Below are 21427 nucleotides of genomic sequence, written 5' to 3'. Positions count from 1 at the left end.
TCACCTCTCAGCCTTGGATGTTCCTCAATGGCAAGAGTAGGGAGGAGCAACCCCATGTGGCAGTACAGCTTGGGGCTGACCTGCAGGAGAGGAGCTCTCTGGAAAAAGACCTGGGAGGACAAGAGGATGCCCATGAGCTAGAAATGTGTCCTGGTGGCCAAGAAGGCCAATGGCATCCTGGGTTGCATCAAGAAGAGCACGGCCAGCAGGTCAAGGGAGGTTCTCCTGGGCCTCTGCTCTGCCCTGCTGAGGCCCCAGCTGGAATTCTGGATCCAGTTCTGGGCTCCCCAGTTCATGAAGGACAAGGAACTCCTGGAGAGAGTCCATCCCAGAGGCACTGAGATGGTGATGGGACAGGAGCTGCTGCCCCATGAGGAAAGGCTGAGGGAGCTGGGAATGTTCAGCCTGGAGGAGACTGAGGGGGGAGCTCACAGAGACTTCTAAATATCTAAAGGGTGGTGTCAGGAGGATGGGACCAGAGTCTTTTCAGTGGTGTCCAGTGAGAGGAGAAGGGGCAGTGGTCACCAACTGGGACACAGGAGGTGCAACTGGAAAATAAGGAAAAACTTCATTGCTGTGAGGGGAAGAGAGCCCTGGCCCAGGCTGCCCAGAGAGGTGGTGGGGTCTCCTTCTCTGGTGACATTCAGAGCCCTCCTGGACATGTTCCTGTGTGACCTGCTCTAGGTAATCCTGCTCTGGCAGGGTGTTTGATTAGATGAGCTGCAGAGGTCCCTTCCAGCCCCCACCATTCCCTGACACTGGTCCTTCTGTTCCCTCAGCCCCTTTGTTGTGGTTATCTGGTGTTTGTCCCCCAGATCCCAAGCACTGTGTCCTCCTGTCCCTCTCATCCTTAGCTGTTCCCCTGGAGTCCTTACTAAATATCTGTCAAATATTGAATGAGTCTGTAGCATGAGCTGCCTAAGCTGAAACTAATGGTGTAATTCCTGTTTGTTTGGCACGTGTGTCTACACAGTTCCATTGCAGATGGTAGAGGGAATTAAGATCTTACCTTGCCTCCATCTCAGGGGGAGGAAAGAAGCCTCAGGCTTGTGGTGGCAGTAAGGAAAGACTTGGTGGAGACGTGGGGGGGAGTGTTTGTCAAGATGTTATTTGAGGGTGATAAAAACTCTTCCTAATGAGTGAGGTCATAAGACAAAATTGAAGAGTAGTTGTTAATTATGTGCTATTACAGATGCCTTGAAATGATCGTCTGTGTTCTGGTCCGTTGCCATACCCCTGGGATGATTTTTTTTTTTTTTTTTTTAATTGTTGAAAATGAGATCAAAAAAGAAGAAGAAAACCAAAAAAAGATACAATCTGGCTGGCTGAGGTTTTGGCATAGATCAGCAGACACAGTGCTGGTCTCTGCTGGCTTCATATATTCTGTGGATGATTTGCTCTCTGCAGAGCTCAGAGTAGATACAAAGAGTCCATGGCATCTTCTTTCCTTGGGTTGAGGAGATATGGACAACTCCATGTGTTTTTGGGATGCTGTTGCAAAATGAGAAAACACTGACACCTCCAAGCAGACAGAAATGGAGATGCAGAGAGGTGTCTGAGGTCACACCAATTATTCCAGAGAGCTGATGGCAGAAGTGGAGCTAAAACATGCAACTTCCCTGATGTTTCAGAGGTACTGTGCCTGTCCTTCAAGCTCCTGGGAAGCTTGTGGAGGGTTGAGGCTGTTTTTGAGAGGCTTGTTGCTGGTTTAAATGAATTTGGGGATTCAAAAAAATTGTGATACAGCTTCAGGACCACTTCTGCTTGAGATCCTGCATCCCACTGCTGATACTGTGAATCTGGTGGAAGTTTATGTAAATGGTGAGTTGGTTTGGTTTTGGGGTTTTTTTTTGTTTTTTTTTTTTTTCTCTCTTCACTCCCCCACCTTTTTGCTGCAGTTTTGATACAGGCAGTAAGATCTCCATTGTAGCTTTTAGCTTTGTGGGAGCTTTATGCCTACAGTGGATCAATTCCGAGCTGATCTTCAGTAGCCCAGAGAGCAAATGTAATGCAGCAAATTCATTATATGCTAAAATATTTATTGTATTACTGTAAAGGTCAATGATGACAGCGAAGGCTCAATACAATTCACTCCTGAATCCTTCCAAAGATGCTGCCAGCTGCCACTCTGGAAATTGGTGTCCCTTAAAGTACCTGGAATAACTTTCCAGTCACTGGTTATTCCAAATACTGGAGCATCTTTTGCACAGGCTTTTGAGGTTCATGCTTGGATCCTCTGTTGGCAAATAAAAAGCTGTTATAGTGCTATGAAAGGTAACATCTGTATTTGGTTGTGTTGTGTGTACTGTCCTAGGCAGGCATGATAGCTGGAGTAGGAAAGGAATTGTGAGCTTTCTTTGCCTGATTTAAGTAATTTGTAGAGTTGTATAATAATTGTAGAGCTGTATAATAATTTGTAGAGTTGTATAATAAAGTTTCCCTAATCTAAAGAAAAATAAGATTACTCAGATCTAGAATTGCTATTAATGCTGAGGGGCATTTTTGCTTCTACACATATTGGAGTGAATTACTTGTTGCAGAACATGATTTGGTAGTGAAAAGGCTTCTCAGGAGCAAGGTGGGCTGCAATTTGCCTTCCCCTGAGCCACCACCAAATGGAAGTGTCATTTGGCAAATGGATTTGGGACCATGAGGAACCTCTCAAACCATTTTCCCAGGTGCAGGAGTGATGATGTGTGACTGTTCCCCATTGGAGGGCTGTGCATGGTGCAGGGTATGTGTGACTGACCTGTTTGCTGGTACTTTTAGCAACGGGGTAGATTAGTTGTTCAGCCAGCTGATATACCCAGTTCTTCTGCTAATGGTGTGTCAGAGAATCACAGAATATCAGGGGTTGGAAGGCACCTCTGAAGATCCTCGAGTCCAACCCCCTGCCAGAGCAGGACCAAAACTAGGGCAGGATGCAGAAATGCATCCAGAGGGGTCCTGAAAGTCTCCAGAGAAGGAGACTCCACAACCTCTCTGGGGAGGCTGTTCCAGGGCTCTGTAACCCTTACAGTAAAGAAATTCTTCCTTGTGTTGAGGTGGAACTCCCTGTGCTCTGTCTTGAATCCATTGCCCCTTGTCTTATCACAAGACACAAGTGAGAAGAGGTTGTTCCTCATGTGTTGAGGTGGAACTCCTTGTGCTCTGTCTTGAATCCATTGCCCCTTGTCTTATCACAAGACACAAGTGAGAAGAGGTTGTTCCTCATATATTTATACACATTAATTAATCCCTTCTCAGTCTTCTCCTCTCCAGACTAAACAGCCCCAGGTCCCTCAGTTCTTCATAAATGATGTTCCAGTCCCTTCATCATCCTCGCAGCCCTCGGTTGTACCCTCTCAAGTAAATCCCTGTCCTTCTTCAACTGGGGAGCCCAGAACAGGATGCAGTACCCTAGGTGAGGTCTCACTCGAGCAGAGTAGAGGGGGATGAGGTGTTTGGATGCTGAGGAGCACTTTGGAATCTGGCCTTGAAATCCAGCTGGTTAATGGCTGGTTGTCAAGGCTGCCTTTTGCAGTTCTGCTGTCTGTCTCCCTAACGATGTTCCAGTCTCCCTGGCTTCTCGGTGACTGCAGATGAAGCCCTGACTGCAGTCTGCCTCTGATCCTCACTTCGTGGAAAGGGGACGGTGGCTTGTCTGCCAACCAGCAGCTTCTGGCAGGGATTTTTGTCACCTGTGGCCACTCCTGGTGCTGTGATGGGCTCTCTCCTCCTCGCACCCAGAGTTTTGCTAATTGGAAGCGAGCGCCGAAAGGGCCGCGGTTGTTGTTCACTGTCACGAGTCAGCTCTTTGCCTGAGTGTGCCTTTCAGGCAGCTGCACGAGGTTCAACAGCTTTGTCTGTCCCCATCAGACAGATCTCTAGATAATCCAGCAAATCTCTTGATTATGAGGGTGGAAAATAATATGCTTTGATTTACAGATGTTGCCGCACAAAAAGCGCTCCTGTGAATTCTCTGAATGACGATGTCCTCTGTGCTGGGAGGGGGAATGGGGGGATGGGTGAAAACCTGAAGAGGGGAGATTTAGGTTGGACATGAGGAAAAAATTCTTTAATTTGAGGGTGGTGAGACACTGGAACAGGTTGCCCAAGGAAGCTGTGGCTGCCCTATCCCTGGCAGTGTCTCAGCCCAGGTTGGATGGGGCTTGGAGCAGCCTGGGCTGGATGAGAGGTGTCCCTGACCATGGCAGGGGATTGGATCTTTATGATCTTGAAGGTTCCTTCTAACCCAAACCATTCTATGGTTCTGCATGCTTTTCTGGACATAAGTTGCTTGCACATATAAGAGACATTTTACAGACAAGCAGATCATTCATAATTTTGCAGCAGCATTTTAAGCCAAGTTGAGGGATTACATTGGGTCAAGAGTCTGAGGTTTACAGTAAAAAAGACAAAGGATGATACAGGCTATTGGTGTTCTTTCAAATTTTGCAGGCAAGGCTGGAAAATGGAAGGGCATGAAGCATGTTTTTAATTAAATCCTCTAAACACCTTTTCCATCTCTCCTTTAGGAAGTGTAGACAAACTGTTTCCCAGTGTCTGTAGCTCTGAGTAGTGGAAGGGGGGAAGGAAGTGCTGCAGGTGCAGGTATCAGAGCTGCAGTTTGTGGTGGTTGTTCTGGTGAGTGTGCGCCAGCACCAGGAGTGGTGCAGGTATTTCTGAAGGGTATTTTCTCCTTTTGGGCATGAGCTTTCTTGGTTACAGACTGACTGACAGATATGCAGAAGATTAGGAAATGTTTTCCAACCCTTTGAAGTTGTGGTAAGCTGCAAAAAAAAGAGGTCCTGTGGTCTCTTTCTCCTGGCTCTGTGGTAGACCAGACTAGGAAGTGATGGGATTGAATTTAAACTCTCTTTTGCTTGCAAGGTTAGGTTTTTTTGCTTGGGAGATGGATGCTGGAGAGATGATGGGAGGGTGGGAATACTCTGCTTTTGGTTTAAAGAGCTAATGGAATTATGGTGTTGGGCTTTTTACTGTGTTAGGTGAGAGCAGCATTTGAGTGGGTGGCATTTAGGTTGGGACTCTTCTGTACAGATGTAGTTATTTCTTTTCCCTATTTTTTTTGTCTTTTTCTGATGTATTCTTTACAGTCAGCAGAGAAAAACAACCATTTCTGTAGCAAATTCATCTTTTCCTAAGTAGGCATCTTGAACCAATCAAGTTTTATGTGCTCCAAAGTGCTCTACAGAGAGCCAGCCCAGCTAGTTTAGGTGTGCTGGTAATTGGTTGTGGCCAACTACAACCCCTTAATGGATGACAAGTGGTTTACACAAGGCCAAACCTTGGGTGCTGGCTACTTTTGGAGACTGTCCAAGCTCCTCATAGTTGCAACTTCCTCCTTTTTGGAAGGAAGAGCTGATGTGGTCACTGCAGCTACCACGTGGTAGCAGGTCTTGAATTCTAAACCCTATTTCTGGCCATTTTAGTGAGACTCATTGTGTGATGGTTCAAATATCAGTGGAGAATGTTGAAGAGCTCTGTTTCACTCTCCTGATCCTGGAAAGAGTGGCAAGAAAAAGGTCCAGCTGGATGGGGTGATGTCCTGGTAGCAAGCTCAGAGAGCTCTCACTGCACTGGCAAAGGAGGGAATGAAGTGGTGCAAAGGGTCTTTTCCCAGTGGTTTTTGTCTCTCTGATCAGATGTGCACTGGTTGAGGAAATCACACTGAAAATTACCACAGGGCTTTCTGGTTTAACTCTCTAACTTCAGCCTGGATCACACAAAGCAAACCCTCCAGGCCCGTGAAGGGGTTTTTGTGGAGGAATAAAGCTCATTGTCAGCTGCGGTGTTCAGACCCTTGGGAAATTGTGCCCATTGTCCGGGCTATTATTGCTTAATAAAAGCTCTGCATTTTCTCATTCAGGGTCTTGAAAAATCTGATTCTGTGCTTTTAAAAATAACTCAGCGTGAGCCACAACTGGGAGCATTCACAGAGGAAATTCTTCAGCCTTTTAAAACAAAGTGAAGGGAGGGGAAAAAAATTCTCCTTGAAGTGCTTTTACGTGTCCACGAAGGGCGAGCGTGTCCGAGCTGTGCTTCCTCTAGCTGGAGGAGACACAGTGGGGTGAGAGCCTGGTTCTGCTCCTGCTGAAAGTTTGTTTGCCTGCAGCCTTCAAGGATTTTGGGTCCAGTGTTATCCCAGCTGGGGAACTTGGGCTGGATGCACCCCTTGGGATGAAGGGGATGATGTGTACTTCTCATGGATGAGCATCTCCGGGCAGGTGGGTGGAGCAGCATTCCCTGGTGGGGTTCAGCTGCTTTGTGCTCCATGCAAAAGGCAGGGAAGTGTTTTTCTTCCTGCTTGTAGCAGAAGCCACCCCAAAAAGGGGTAAACTTAGGCAAGCTGAAACAAGATTAGGTGCAGAAGGATGTGCAGTAGTTAGGGTACCTGCTACTGCAGGCTCTACTCCTGGACACTGCCTCAGTGGAGGCCATCCTGGGGGCAAAAATGGAGCCAGTACTTGAAATGGAGGCAGAGGTGATTTGTGTTGTTTTTTTATCCAGCTAGTGCTGAGGTGGGGAAGGGGGCAGAGGAAGGGGTGCTGTGGGCTCTGCAGCAAGTGTCAGCCCTGAAGTTGGCTCACCTGTGGTTTCTGCTCTTCCCAAGTTTTGCTGAGATATTGTGGACCTACACAGAAGCCCCTGAACTATTTTGCCAATCCAGTTTTGGAGGCTTGTTTCTTCCTGTAGCTGTGTTCTTAGGTTTATTTTCCTTCTAGTGGGGAAATAATTATATTGCTTGTTTATGTTCTGGCTTTGACCACGAGGAGGAATTTATTCAGGTTTGGGTTTTTTTTATGTTGTAGTATTTCGGGATTTGTTTTCTTTTTCTTTTTTTTTTTTTTTTTTTCCTTGTACAGCAAGTACAACAGTTTATGCTGTTAAAATATTCTGGACAGCAGTTGCTGCCCACGTACAGCATAGAAATGTGTTTTTAGTGGTTGGGAGGCATGCTTGCTCTGGGTGTGCCTCCTTGTTTTGTTCAGTTCAAGTGTCCATGGATATTATTTGCCATAATTTATCATTGCTCTTAAAGTAGGGAGGTATAATTTACATCAGTAATTCCTGTTTTGTGCAAGCCAGGATTATATACATTGACTTTTGCTTTTGCAAGAAGTTTTTTCTCTTGGAGCTGCACGTTTCTTGCAGGACAGAGGCTACAGCACAAGGAAGAAGCTGTCTGAGGGGATGCTGAGCTGCAGCACTGCCCTAGGAGACAGTTGGTGGGGAAGAGGCTGATGGTTGGGTTTTTCCTCTGAGATAGGAAATTAATTTAGGCAGAAGGTGCCTCTTCATGCCTCAGTTTCTCCACTATAAATGAGTATAGCACGAGTACCTTTTCACTGCACTGGACAGCTTGCTCACTCTCAAACTGTGCAATGAAGCCAAAAACAGAAATGCAAACACTGGAGAAATGACTGTGAGGGGTGGTGAGATCCTGGCACAAGGCAGTGGTGAGAAGTCATAGAATCATAGAATGGGCTGGGTTGGAAGGGACCTCAGAGCTCATCAAGTCCAACCCTTGCTCCACTCCCCCCGTGGTTCCCAGCCCATGGCACTGAGTGCCACATCCAGGCTCTTTTGAAATATCTCCAGGGATGGAGAATCCACCCCTTCCCTGGGCAGCCCATTCCAATGCCTGATCACCCTCTCCAGAAAGAAATTCTTTCTCATGTCCAACCTAAACCTCCCCTGGCACAACTTGAGACCTCTTGTGCCCTCTTGTCTTGCTGAGAGTTGCCTGGGAAAAGAGCCCAACCCCCCCCTGGCTCCAACCTCCTTTCAGGGAGTTGCAGAGAGTGATGAGGTCTCCCCTGAGCCTCCTCTTCTCCAGCCTCAACACCCCCAGCTCCCTCAGCCCTTCCTCACAGGACTTGTGCTGGATCCCTTCACAGCCTCCTTGCTCTTCTCTGGACCTGCTCCAGCACCTCAAGCTCCTTCCTGAGCTGAGGGGCCCAGAACTGGACACAGGACTCAAGCTGTGGCCTCCCCAGGGCTGAGTCCAGTGTTGATGTTTCCAAGCAGTGCTCAAGCAAGCTCTGAGGTGCCTTTGGGACAATATCCTGCAGAGTTCAGCTTTAGTTGGACCTTTTGCCTGCAGGCAATGTGGAAAGCAGGCAGTTCCTTTTCTCTAGGAAGAAGCACAGAAAGGGTTTGTGAGTCTGTGTTCATCAGGAGCAAGCAGGAGTCACTCTTCCTGCCCTTTGCTGTCTTCTGTAGCATCTGTGATAGGCTCAGGTGTGTCTGAGGCAAGAGAATGGGGACAGGAGACAGCCCTGCAGTAGCTGCCTCCTGTCACCCCTTTGCATGCATTGGGATTACCTGAAATTTTCTATATCATGTGCACACAAAGTCATTTCCATGCCTGTGTTTAGAGACTGTGATGTGCCTATTTTCATTTATATCCATGTGACTGCTCCAAGGCCATAAATTATGAATATAACTGGTTTTATTTTTATGGTGGTTTTTTTTGTTTGTTTTTTAAAAAGCAAAAATTAGTGTCTAAACAAATCTAATAAAAATGCAGAGTGGGGCTCTTTAATGAGGCAGAAAGTCATTCCTGCCTCTCTTCTTTTTAAGACAAGACCACCTCACACACTAGCTGCTTTTTCTATGGACTTCTGCTTTGCATTTCTACACATTCATCATAGTGTGAAGCCTCTCACAAAAGGCAGGAAGAAAAGGCTGCTCAGCAGCCCAATTCACTGTGCAGAAACCTGAACTCTTGGAAAGCCCTGAGCTTTAGGAGGGGAAGGCACGGGCTGAGCCTGAGGATGGAAAGCGTTTTGGGAGAGAAAAAGCAAAAATCAAAACTACAGTGCTGAGGAAGCTTAGCATCACCTTGAGCTGCACAGCTGAGAGCAGGGGCCATTAGAAAGCTGTTTGCAAGGGGAAATGTTTCCAGTTTTGCTCCTTCCCTTTGCAGAATTCAAGGGATGGTTGGAAGCTGCTGCCAGCTGAAGGGAAATCTATTGCTGGCACCCAACTTCTTGGCTAAGTCAGGGGTTGACATTGTGTGCAGGAGTGTTTGAAAGGCAGCAGGGGTGCATGTGGCACTGCTGGGCCCCCAGCTACAATACACATTTCTGATTTGGAGCAAGCTTCCTGATTTTGAACCTTTTGGCTCTGTGAGGAAAAAGCTTTCCTAGAGGAGCAGCTCTGGTTTGCAAGCACACCACGAGCAGCAAATGTACCGTGGTTGTGGTTTGACAGCTGAAGTCAGGCTACGGCTGCTAAATCAGATTATGCTTGCACATGGTGGCTGGGTGTGAAATCCCTTGTGGCTGAGTGGCACTGTCACCCAGGCACCACTGGGAGGTTGCACAGTGATTTTTCTGGAGTGGCAGAGTCCTCTCCCTGAGCTGAAGCCGTGTCCCAACGCTTGTGTGTCCCGGCACTGCCACTCACTGTCTGCCAGGACAGATCCTGTGAGGAAGGGCTGAGGGAGCTGGGGGTGTTGAGGCTGGAGAAGAGGAGGCTCAGGGGAGACCTCATCACTCTCTGCAACTCCCTGAAAGGAGGTTGGAGCCAGGGGGGGGTTGGGCTCTTTTCCCAGGCAACTCTCAGCAAGACAAGAGGGCACAAGAGGTCTCAAGTTGTGCCAGGGGAGGTTTAGGTTGGACATGAGAAAGAATTTCTTTCTGGAGAGGGTGCTCAGGCATTGGAATGGGCTGCCCAGGGAAGGGGTGGATTCTCCATCCCTGGAGCTATTTCAAAAGAGCCTGGATGTGGCACTCAGTGCCATGGGCTGGGAACCACGGGGGGAGTGGATCAAGGGTTGGACTTGATGATCTCTCAGGTCCCTTCCAACCCAGCCAATTCTATGATTCTATGACATCTGTTTGCAGGCTTGTGCTGTGAACTGCCTTGCTGAAATGTCCCAGTAAGGGAAAAGGAAAAAAAATGTGCTTGTTTTGGAAGGGCTTCTTTTTTTTTTCTTTTTTTCACTGCTCACAGGTTGATCCTGTGTGTGGTCAGTGTGCTGACTCTCTAAGTTGGTCTCCTTTCTCTAGAGAAGACCATAGTGTGGCTTCACACCAGGACTTGCTTCACCTTCTTTCTTATACAGAGGGAGAGAAGGAGAAGAAGGAAACCTTAACAATTCCAAGTTGTGATCCAGAATTGAAAAGCCTGAGATTTGGTCTGTAAAACAAGAGGTCTGTGAGTTTACATTCTGGGGTTGTTCAGCCTGGAGAAGAGAAGGCCCTGGGGAGACCTAAGAGTGACCTTCCAGTATCTGAAGGGGCTACAGGAAGGGTGGAGAGGGACTGTGTGCAAGGGCCTGGAGGGATAGGATGAGGGGCAATGGGTTTAAATTAGAGAAGAGCAGCTTTAGATTGGATGTGAGGAACAAGTTGTGTCCCATGAGGGCAGTGGAACAATGGCACAGGGTGCCCAGGGAGGGGGTTGGGGCCTCATCCCTGGAGATGTTCAAGGTGAGGCTTGAGGAGGCTCTGAGCACCCTGATCTGGGTGAGGGTGTCCCTGATACTGCAGGGGTTGGACTGGGGGAGCTTTAGAGCTCCCTTCCCACCCAAATTATTCTATGATTCTATGTAATTATTTAACCATGCTGGAACAGCTGAAAAAAAAGCTTGATTTCTCTTAAGTGCTGGCCCATGGGAAAAGCATCTGAGGGAAGGTAGTCTGGGTTGTATTTTTTAATTTAGTGACCTCTTTAGACAGGTGGTAAAACCTTACTCATCATATTTAGCAGGGCTTTAGAATCATTGTATGCCAGGAGTTGGGAGGGGCATTTAGAGCTCACCCAGTGCAACCCCCCTGCCCCAGCAGGATCCCCCAGGGCAGGACACACAGAACACATCCAGGGGGGTTTGGAAAGGCTCCAGAGAAGGAGACTCCACAACCTCTCTGGGCAGCCTGGGCCAGGGCTCCCTCACCCTCACACTCCACAAGTTTCTCCTCAGCTTGAGCTGGAACTTCCTCTGTTCCAGCTCCAACCCATTATTCCTTGTCCTCTTCCTGGGCACCCCCAACAAGAGATTGGCCCCTTCCTCCTGACACCCACCCTCAGAGATTTAGAGATTTTTAAGATCCCCTCTCAGCCTTCTCTTCTCCAGCCTCAACAGCCCCAGGGCTCTCAGCCTTATCCTTGCAGAGTTAAGAGGTGCTTTATTTACAGGCTGCACGTTCATTCACAGATATTAAGGGACAATTTAAAATTATTTAACTTCTGATCTCCAAAGAAGGGAGCCAGATGCTCGATGGGCCATGTTGTCTCTCTCCTTCCCAGCTTTGCCTGCCCTCTCAGTATCCAATTTCCAAACCCCAGCTGTTTGCAGAAGTTGTCTCTTGGTTATTAGTGTTAATTACTAAGGTTCTGCTCTATGACTATTCCTGTAGTATGCACTTTCAAAACATACAAAGCACGAAGCTCCTCACCCGTGTAACGAGCCTGTCTGTAGCTATGTTGTTAATTAGCTGCATCCCTCTGAGGATGTGGTGCTCCTCCTGGGAATGGCAATTTTGGTATTTTAGCTGCTTGTGGAGCAAGTCCCCTCTGAGACTCACTTGCAGGTTTGTGCTGTGGTCAGCTTCTCAGATTTCTGGCCTCTGTTTGGATCATTAGGTTCTCCTCTGTGTAAAACATACCTAGAAAACAGAGCAGTTTCTAATAGTAGGGTTTGGGTTTTTTTTTCCAAATTAATTAATTAATACCGTGTTTTAATCAGTGCCAACAGAGCACCTGACCTCATACATGTTCCAGGTAGGGGTTGGGGTTTAAATGTTCTTCAGAAAAGCTTCAGAAAAGCACAAGAATGGTGACAACAGTTTTGTATCTCTGCTTCCTAATAACCATCCTGTGGTAACACATGCTGCTTCCAAGTACACAAACAACTCCATTCCAAGGAGAAATTTCCCCCTAAAAATACAGAATGCCATTTATTCTGCCAAGTCCAACTGGGGCTTTTCAATCACTCTGAATATCTTTGCTGTTGTTGGGATGCTCCTCTCCTGGGGATGACATCTCTGGAAGTAAACAACTTGTCTAAGCTTCCCCACCCCTTTTTTAACACCGAGGGCAATAGAATGGAAGATTATACTCTTTGCTGTATGGGTAAATAATCTGGCTGCAAATAAGAACCAAGTTATACTTCATTTTTATATATGTTCAGGAGGAAAAAGCAATGTGAGATCAGGAGGTCTTCCCAGAAGAGGAGGGTTGTTCTCAAACACATATTCTTTGCCCCTGGTTTTACATTTTCAGTATCTTTCAGAAAACTCTTGGTTTTGCTGTTTGATTGTAATTTGCATTTAGATTGGCTGCCTGGAGGGGAGTCACTTGCAGGGGGAGATGGGGCTGTATGGCTTGAGTCTCTTGCAGGTCTGGCTGAAAGTAATGGCATTTACATAAAAACCATTAGCTCCATTATTGATAAACATGACAGGCATCCATTTCATTTAATTTTTTGATGAGGAGTCTTTAATATAAGGCTACAATAGCACTGCAGTAGTAACATTCATGCCCTCATCCCTCCTTACTCATCTCTTGTAGTTTTAAGTGCAAGTTTTGATTGGGAATTTGTTGGTAGAGAGATATGGAGTTATTTCTATCCATTTTAGTGAAGAAGCCAGTTGTCTTGCTACATGGTAGGGAATTATTTAATGCTTATCTTAAGAGGTGTCTCCATTAATTGAATGGGGATTTAATGTCTCCCTGAAGCATAATTGGTCTGTGTGTGATGTATACTCACATGTATGTCTAGCAAGGGCTTTTCCTTTTCTCTGCATCCCAACATCATTCTGGGGACAATCTTTTGCTTAATGGGTTTTGGTTGATGGGTGGCTCCTTAGTAAGGGGATAAACTGTGTTGAAACAACAAATGTGTTAAAAGGAACTTCTTTGGTGCTAGATCAGATCCCATCTAGTGCTTCAGGACTTTGTCTTGACAAGGTAGTTCTTCTGTCCAGTGAGGAAAATATCTGTATTGCTGGCACTTTAGTGACCAGCACGTGTGAATCTCTGCCTCTGCAGTGACTGGTTTTGTGTAGCTGTTGCTGCTGTCTTTTACATTAATGCATCTTGCTTTACTTTTGGGTCAGGTCTGACCTTCTTGAGAACCTCCAGAGGCAGCCAGTGCCAGTTGTTTCAAACATCACAGAATTTGCTTAAGAGACTTTGTTGTGAGCTTTGCAACCTTTTGTTTCTTCACCTCAGTGCTGGGGTGTCTGTGCCTATTGTGCATTGCTCAGCTGGCCTACTTCTTGATTATTTTTTTGTGTGTGTGTGTGTCATTTTTGTCTATATTTACAACTTTTTTCCTCTCTAACAGGCTCCAGACAAATGAGTAGTGAGCTGGGGACAGAAGAGGGACAGATTCCAGTTTTCCAGTTGATCATCTTGTACAGTGAGTACCTTAACATCTCAAGAGTATTTCTGTAGTGCTTCTTAAAACTGAGATCACTGGGGAGCAGCATGAAGTCTGGATGCTTTGGACAACATTTTCTTAGAAAAACAACCTCCCTTAGCTTAACTCTTGTTTTGGGAGAGGTGGATGTTGATGGCTCCAGCTCCTTTTATTCTAAGTGATAAATTTTCTTTGTATCCAAGTGCCAGTAGTGGGCACGTTTCAGCAGAGCAGAGAACTGATGCAGTTATGTCTTGGACCTGCTCAGGGCTGTGAGGAATCACCAGTGAAGGTGTTGCCACATAATTTAGTAGTGTCATGTGCAGCTTCCTGTGCTGCAGAGCAAGAGGAGCTCTAAGGTCAGGAGAGCAAAGCTTCACCTCCTCTACTCCAGCCTTGGTGCAGATGTTGCACTCAGTGAGGAGGGTGGATGAGGGGCACACGTGGACACTCATAAAGCATGCTGTGAAATCAGACAAGTGAGGCTTGGCTTGACTTGTGGGCTGGAAAGGGCAATAAAAAAGAACTGGAAAGTGTTGCCTGGTTCATGGTAAGGATGACAGTTTTGTTCTGAAAGTAAAGGAGAAAATCGTTATTTCACGGGGAGTTTTTACACATTAAAATAACTTGCATGCATGGTGATAGGCTGTACCAACAGGCTGTGCTTTAGGAGATGTCTACAAATGTTTTTAAACTTGCTGCTGTCAGAGATCCTAGCTAGTAAGCAGGGGTGAACTGGAAAATTTTGGCCCATCTGGTGAAGTGGTAGAGCCAGAGTGAAATAGTTAACTGCTCACTGTAGGTATTTGCAAGTGAAGAGGACACTCTGCTCCTGGGTGTAAAATGCAGGTGCAGACACAGCAGGTGAGGGGGGGGAGCTGCACTGACTGACCCAGACCACTGTTCAATTAAATTTATTGGAACACTCCCAGCTGGTGACTCCCCTAAGGATACCATGGGATGAGGAATTTTAACACTGAGGGTGTTCATTAGCAAAGGGGCAAGGACAAAATAAATAGACTTGGAGGATGGAGTGTGTCAGCAGGTTGGTTTAAGTACAGCCTGGGAACAGGGCAGAGAATTCTTGTGCTTCTGTGCAACAAGGGGAAAAAAATTATTTATTTGTAGCATCTTAACTTCTCTCTCTGACCTGCAGGATGTCCTTGGTTCAGATGTTCTGTTCCTACTTAACTCCAGCACTGATTTAGCTTGTTGGATTCAGAGCAGTCTTTTTACCCTACTTTTGTTCTATGCCAAGCACAGTGGGGCCTCTCCTCTCAGCTGGCACACAGCTCCTGTAACAAACCCAGTGGTGAATAATAAAACTGGAAGTAGCAGAGAGGTCATGTGAAGAACAAATGATGCTGTTATTGACCAAAAGTGCCATCGTGCCGTGGTCTTAATTGACAGATCTAATCCCAACGTGTGTTTAGAGTCAGATTGGCTGACTTCAGGAGCTGAAAGAAGTCAATACCATTGAATTCTCTTTCTCCCTTGCATATCTTTAGAACATAGAAGCTGCAGCCTGACAGCTGTGCTAGCCACAGAAGGCCACGGGGCTGCAGAGGCTTCCCCGAGGGCATAATTTGGCCAGCAGAACAGCTCTTACTGCTGGCATCCCGTGCAGCAGGCTCAGCAGTGACCTTCAGAAGCTGTGTGTGCGTTTTTGGGCCTGGTGGTTGGAAGGATGAACCTAGGAGACAAAGATTTCAGGTTTGGAATCCCTTCACAGGGCAGAGATCTGTGGTTAGAGCAAGAAATTAATGTATGAAGTCTGGTCAGTAGGAGATAGTGGAGAGGAGGGCTGTGCTTGGCAGAGAGCTGGAATAGAAGAGTTGCTAGAAACAAGAGTCTGGGATTGCCAGGGAAGAGAAAGGGGAAAATAACCTGTTTCAGGGAAGAGAAAGGGGAAAATAACCTGTTTTCACTCCTTAACAAGTCATTCTTATGCAAAGACTGTCTCTGTGGCACTAAATACCTAAACAGCCAGGCTGTGGCTGGAATGTACAAATGCTTTCAGGAGACTCCTCTGCAAGCATTGCCTGGGGCTTCCTGGCTTGGCAGCAAAGCCCAGCTACTGCTGGAGGTTGTGTTGCAGGTCCCTTCCTAAGAGGCTGTAGCATCATCTGCACAAAATTGAGAGTGGGTCTGATGGTTCCTGTGCAAGCACCAGGCTTAGATGTGTGTGTGTGTGTGTGTGTGTGTGTGTGTGTGTGTGTGCGTGTGTGTGTGTGCTTGTGTGGACTTTGCTCACAACTGTAATTAAGAAGCCTAAGGAAGAGCAATTAGTTGGGTATTGCAGGGAGGATTTGTGGTGCCTGGGCAGTGGGGGGTGATGAATTCCTGCTTCTTGCTGCTGTTCTTCTCAGAAGGTGCTACAGACTTGTCTGCCTCATGAAAAAATCGGGACACAGCAAACAAAACCTGAGCTCTGGGAGGCCAGGGGTCTGTCCTGGCTCCAGGAGTGCCAACAGCAATGGCTTTCAGCTCACATCAATTTATTTGCCTCTTATCTGAACCCACAGTGTGCTCTTGGCCTCTGTCCTGTCACCAGGCATTTTGAAGTTTAACTTCACATGATGAGCCATCTCCTTTTGGTAACTGAACCTGCAGCCCTCTCTTCATTGCAATAAGCTCCTGGTTAGGGAATTGTTGTTTGCATGTTTGCCAGTTCTGTGCTGGGTTGGGTTCTGTAGGTCCCTGCCATCTCCCTCTTTTTCAGACTAAAATATCCTAATTAATTCAACTGTTATTACAGAAGATGTTCTGTGCCTTTGATCCTCTTCTGTCCTCTTCCCTTTGGACAGGAATTTTTGGTCACAGTGCACATCTGTTGTTTCTCCTCTGAAATGTTCTTCCCATCCTGCTTATTAAAAGCTTGAAAGAGCCACCAGGTTTTTGAGGGCCTGTCCTTTTGCTTTAGTTCCCTGTATTCATAAACCCAGAAGAGAACCTAGGAATTTGATAGACTCCACATAATAATAAACCAGAGACTTAGGTGGTCTTTTTTTCCAAAAAAAGAGGAAGTTTATGTGTCTAATCTAAAAATTTTATCAGAAAAGCTATGAATAAAGCTGATACATTCCAGCACACTGAGTCACTAGAACAGTATTGTATTTAACAAGGAGCCCTGGCAGACTTTGTGTAGCTTTGTGCTAAAGCTGTCAGCCAGGATCTGGGCTGGATCTTCCCATCCTGCAGTAATTTTGTGAAACTAAATTACTGCATCTTCTAAATGGGGACAAGAAACACTCTGGATGTTAAACCACCTCCCCCTCCCCATTGATTAAAAGCAAAAATGATATCATAAGAGTGAACTAGTTTTATTTAGATAATATAAATCAGTGTCATCAAACAGGTACTGGTTCTGCAAGGTTCTCCCTCAAAACAAGCAGCAGGACAAGAGCAAATAGCCTCAAGTTGTTCCAGGAGAGGTTTAGATTGAATATTAGAATGAACTTCTTCACTGAAAGGGTAATTAAACACTAGAACAAGGTGCCCAGGGTGGTGGCTGAATCATCATCCCTGGAGGTTTAAGTTTAAAAGAAGTAGAGATGTGCTGCTTAGGAATGTGGTTTAGCTCCTGGACTCAGTAGAGTTAGGTTAATGATTGGACTCTCTGATCTTAAAGGTCTTGTCCAACCAGAACAGTTCTGTGGGGCAAGACACACCCCCCCATACTCTGCATTAAGTCATATTTATTTTATTAGTGCTTCCAAAAGGTAGAACTGGAATACAGCATGAGCCAGCAGTGTGCCCAGGTGGCCAAGAAGGCCAATGGCATCCTGGGCTGTGTCAGGAAGAGCGTGGCCAGCAGGTCCAGGGAAGGGATTCTGCCCCTGTGCTCAGCCCTGGGGAGGCCACAGCTTGAGTCCTGTGTCCAGTTCTGGGCCCCTCAGCTCAGGAAGGAGATTGAGGTGCTGGAGCAGGTCCAGAGAAGAGCAAGGAGGCTGTGAAGGGATCCAGCACAAGTGCTGTGAGGAAGGGCTGAGGGAGCTGGGGGTGTTGAGGCTGGAGAAGAGGAGGCTCAGGGGAGACCTCATCACTCTCTGCAACTCCCTGAAAGGAGGTTGGAGCCAGGGGGGGGTTGGGCTCTTTTCCCAGGCAACTCTCAGCAAGACAAGAGGGCACAAGAGGTCTCAAGTTGTGCCAGGGGAGGTTTAGGTTGGACATTAGAAAGAATTTCTTTCTGGAGAGGGTGCTCAGGCATTGGAATGGGCTGCCCAGGGAAGGGGTGGATTCTCCATCCCTGGAGATATTTCAAAAGAGCCTGGATGTGGCACTCAGTGCCATGGGCTGGGAACCACGGGGGGAGTGGATCAAGGGTTGGACTTGATGAGCTCTGAGGTCCCTTCCAACCCAGCCAGTTCTATGATTCTATGATTAAGAGCTTCATGTCCAGGGCTGTAGGCTCAGGGCTGCAGCGTGAGGTGCCTGGGGCTGTGTCAGGTCTGTGGTTTTGTAGATCTGCCCTGACTCATATCTGTGGCTTCTGTGCTGCCCTAAGCTGAATCACTGCTCCCACAAGGAGCTCCCACAGGTCCTGCCCTGTGGGCATCCTGGGAAACCTGAGCCCTTGTTCAGCTGAGGAGCACTTAGGTGTTTTCCTCAGGACTGACTCAGAGCTCCATGGACCATCCAGAGCAGACTTTGACTTTCCCTGTGCTGAGCTTTGTCTCCTGAGTCCTGGGGCATCCTCCCCCGCACCTCCCAGCTCCGTGAGTATTCCTGCCACTGGGATTTTCTTCCTTTTTCCTCTTTGCCACCTTCCCCAGTGCTTCCCTCCTGCTTTTTAAAACCAAAGAACCTCCACAGTCATTCAGGCTTGTTGGTGCCCTGCTGGTGGCTTTTCTTCTATTCAGAGAAGCCAAAGGACTTGGCTTCTGTTTGCCTCAGCCAGCCCTTCTTTCAAGGGGTCCATGTTGACCACCATGAGGGTCTGGTGACCATTTCTCCTGTACCAGTGCCATGCCAAAAGCCCTGCAACTCTCCTACACCAGTCCGTGGTGTAAATCAGACCTCCAGGTGTGTGCAGACCAAGTCCTCAGAGCAGTTTTCTCCTGAAGAAGTCATTGCTGCTGTGTCCAGGCAAGTTTGTCAACAACTCTGCTGGCATTTCATTGCACAGATTCATCCAGCTAATAAAACACCAGCTCCCCAAAGCCTGACCTGCTAAAACATGTCACCCTGGGCACACTGAGCTGCCTCACACAGTCCTGAATCCAAGCTGTTGGGTCCTCCTGGATAGGGGACACATATGGCATACCCTGAGCCATGGATTTCAAGTTTAAAACCTTCAATACCATTTGTATTTCTCTTCTTCTTGACCAAAAGGGAAGAAAAGAATGTCATTCAGTAATTTAAAAATGACTGCTAGTTTTAACTTTCATTCTGAAATGAGAGAATTAAGCAGTTGTGGTGACAGATCATTCAGGAGCAATGGGTTATGGTGTTAAGGGAAGTTTATCCACATTTCTTCACATCATGAAGATCCTCAGCAGCTGCACTAGAGACAACCTTCTAACTGGTAGAAAGCTGATGCACATCTCTTATTCCACCATGCTGTATCCTGGACTAATGGTAGCAGTGGTTTTATTGCAAACCTCCTCTGACTAGGCATGTCAGTAGCAGATTTCCCAGTCTCTTTGTAAGAAGTCACCTTATTTCGCGACACTTGTCATGAAGCCTGAGCTGTTCAAAGTAATGTTAGTGATGGTATATCAGGTATAAGATGTTCTCACTATAGGTGGTGTAAATTCTCCAGTTCCAGAGGGGAACAGTTCAAACAGGTGGTATATCTTGAAGCATTTTCTGGAGGATGGCTTTAAACTGGCTGAGAGTCTCCTAATCCACCACTGCAGCACTAGTGGATCAAGGGTTGGACTTGATGAGCTCTGAGGTCCCTTCCAACCCAGCCAATTCTATGATTCTATGGCATGAGGAGGAGGAGAAAAGGAGGGAAATACATCCAGAAACCATAGGTTGATCTGACATCTGTCACTACCCAGGGTGTCCCAACCCCTGCTTCTTTCAAAGTGAAGGGCTGCTGGTGGGAGGGTTTTTGCATTCTTGCCTTTTTCATACATATATATATTAAAAAAAAAAATAATTATGATTCTTTCTCCTTTTTATGCATGCTTCTGTGAAGTTGCAACACAGCTAGCTTGCCAGCCCACAGACAGCCTACTGTAACAGTTTCAGATGTAGTTTAGTAAGATAGTAAATTGAGAGTAATTTTCAATCAGGTTGGGATAAGAACAGCCAAATTGGCTGTTTCTCCTGTTGGTGTCAGCATTATTTTTGGCCCTGCTGTCCTTAGAGGGTGTAAATGTGCCAGACATTGATCTCTCTGAAAGAGGGATCAGCTCTTCCTGGGCAGCATTGGAACACTGCATCTATTTTTTATTATTTTTTTTTTAAATACATTGATTGAATAGTACAACCAGTGTGAAAAGGGCTTGTAAAATGCTAAGTTATGTCTTGGATTTTTGTTCTTCCCAGGAAAGTCTCTTAGGATGGAGAGACTCCAGGTAGGGGAAGCCTCACGTGTTAGCTTGGAGCAAGGAAAGGTTTGGAGAGAGCTTTCTGGGATCCCTGCTGGCACCCAGTGACATTAGGGAATTGGAATGCTATAAATGGGGAGCTCCAAGAAGCCAACCAGCTCCATCACCCAAGGGACTTTTTGATTTAATACAGCCATTGAAACTGAGAGCTGAGGCTGTGTGGGACAATGCTGGAATGGTAGAGCTGGAACAGGCTGCCTTTGTGGCAGAATTACAAAGCCAGCAGTATGTGCTGAAGTGCTCCTCCTTGCTGAGCCTGGAATATCAGCTTGGGTTCTGTTCTCCTCCCTTCCCCTCCAGGAACTGCTTCACATTTAGGTAGAATAAGTCACTATTTGTGTGTTTATGCCTTTTCCTCTTCTAGTTCTTCTTGAGTCACGTGGTGGGTTAGAGGAAGAGAGCTCAAGGGAGGCTGAAACCATCAGGTTGCACACAAGTTCTTCCATAAGGTGTTAATTAATGTCTGCAGCTCTCCATTTTTACCCTCTTGGTGTTGCTATTTTTTTTTAAATATTAAATAACAAAACTCAGCTCTCCCTGTTGGGCTCTGGCTCCAGCTCTGCTGCTTCTCTTCTCCAGGCTGTTTCTTGGGTTTACTCCTTAACTTCTCCTGGAAGGTTGTCTGAACAGATTCCCTACCTGTGGTTTTCATGCTGTCTCAGCTACAGGGGGAGAGTCTGGCTGTCCCTGTTTAGAAAATACCATGCAGGACATCTTTTGAAGCAAGATAAACATTCACTGACTCTTTGGAAGCAGCAGAGATAAACAGGAGAGGGAAAGGACCATCAGGCTTTTCACATCTGTGCTGCAAGGGGCCACTTTCTGCCAGCCTTTTCTTTATATTTATCCACAAGTATGGTTTGTGGGGACTTCTTGTTGGACATGGGCTCTCTGCTCTCTAGAGATAACGGTGGCTGATCAGAAACCATGTCCCCTGTGGGGCAGGCAGCCTGCTGGGATGGTTTCCTAGAGCTTTTCACAGGATGAGGTGGAAGCAGAGCAGGATTTCTGCCATCTTGAAAGAGCTGTGAGATGACATGGGATCTTCTCTGCAAAACAAAAGGATTCCTTGGTTCTAACCTGTGTCCTGGCTAAGCCAATAAGTCCAAATTCACCTTGAATCTGGATTTGCCAAAAGGATGTTGCACGTGGATGAGAGATCCTCAGAAAAGCTGGATGGAGGCCAAGGAGCTGAGCCTGCAGTGGATGCCTCCTTGTAGTCAGACAAACCTCCTGGGCTCTGGCCTGATGGTTCCTTTGCTCTGCTCTCTTCAGGCACCCCAGGTGTTAGCTCCATATTGGTGCCAGCCAGGGGTAAGAGGGCTCCATGCCATGGGGAGCCTCAGCTTCTGGCTCATTTGTAAAGCAGAGGCCTTGAGTGTTTGTGCTCAATAAAAAATCTGTCCTACCAGTGGGGTATTAACCCTGAGTACTGGCCAGATTTCAATTTGATAGAAGAACTTGTGGCTTTGCCCTTTTTTCTTTTGAG

The 21427-nt window shown here is 46.7% G+C and overlaps 1 protein-coding gene across 8 annotated transcripts in view; it reads left to right on the top strand.

The window, feature by feature from the left end:
• The window catches only part of EXTL3 (exostosin like glycosyltransferase 3), a 155426-nt gene that overhangs the window by 13746 nt on the left and 120253 nt on the right, over positions 1-21427 (top strand). For all 8 annotated transcript variants that reach the window (XM_071742251.1, XM_071742254.1, XM_071742247.1 and 5 more), the window contains exon 2: positions 13301-13375. The gene's annotated coding sequence lies outside the window, so the exon portion shown is untranslated. The remainder of the gene's footprint in view (positions 1-13300; positions 13376-21427) is intronic.

Source organism: Heliangelus exortis, chromosome 3 (assembly GCF_036169615.1).
Source record: "Heliangelus exortis chromosome 3, bHelExo1.hap1, whole genome shotgun sequence".
Taxonomy (NCBI): domain Eukaryota; kingdom Metazoa; phylum Chordata; class Aves; order Apodiformes; family Trochilidae; genus Heliangelus; species Heliangelus exortis.
This window is presented reverse-complemented; position numbering and strand designations above follow the sequence as displayed.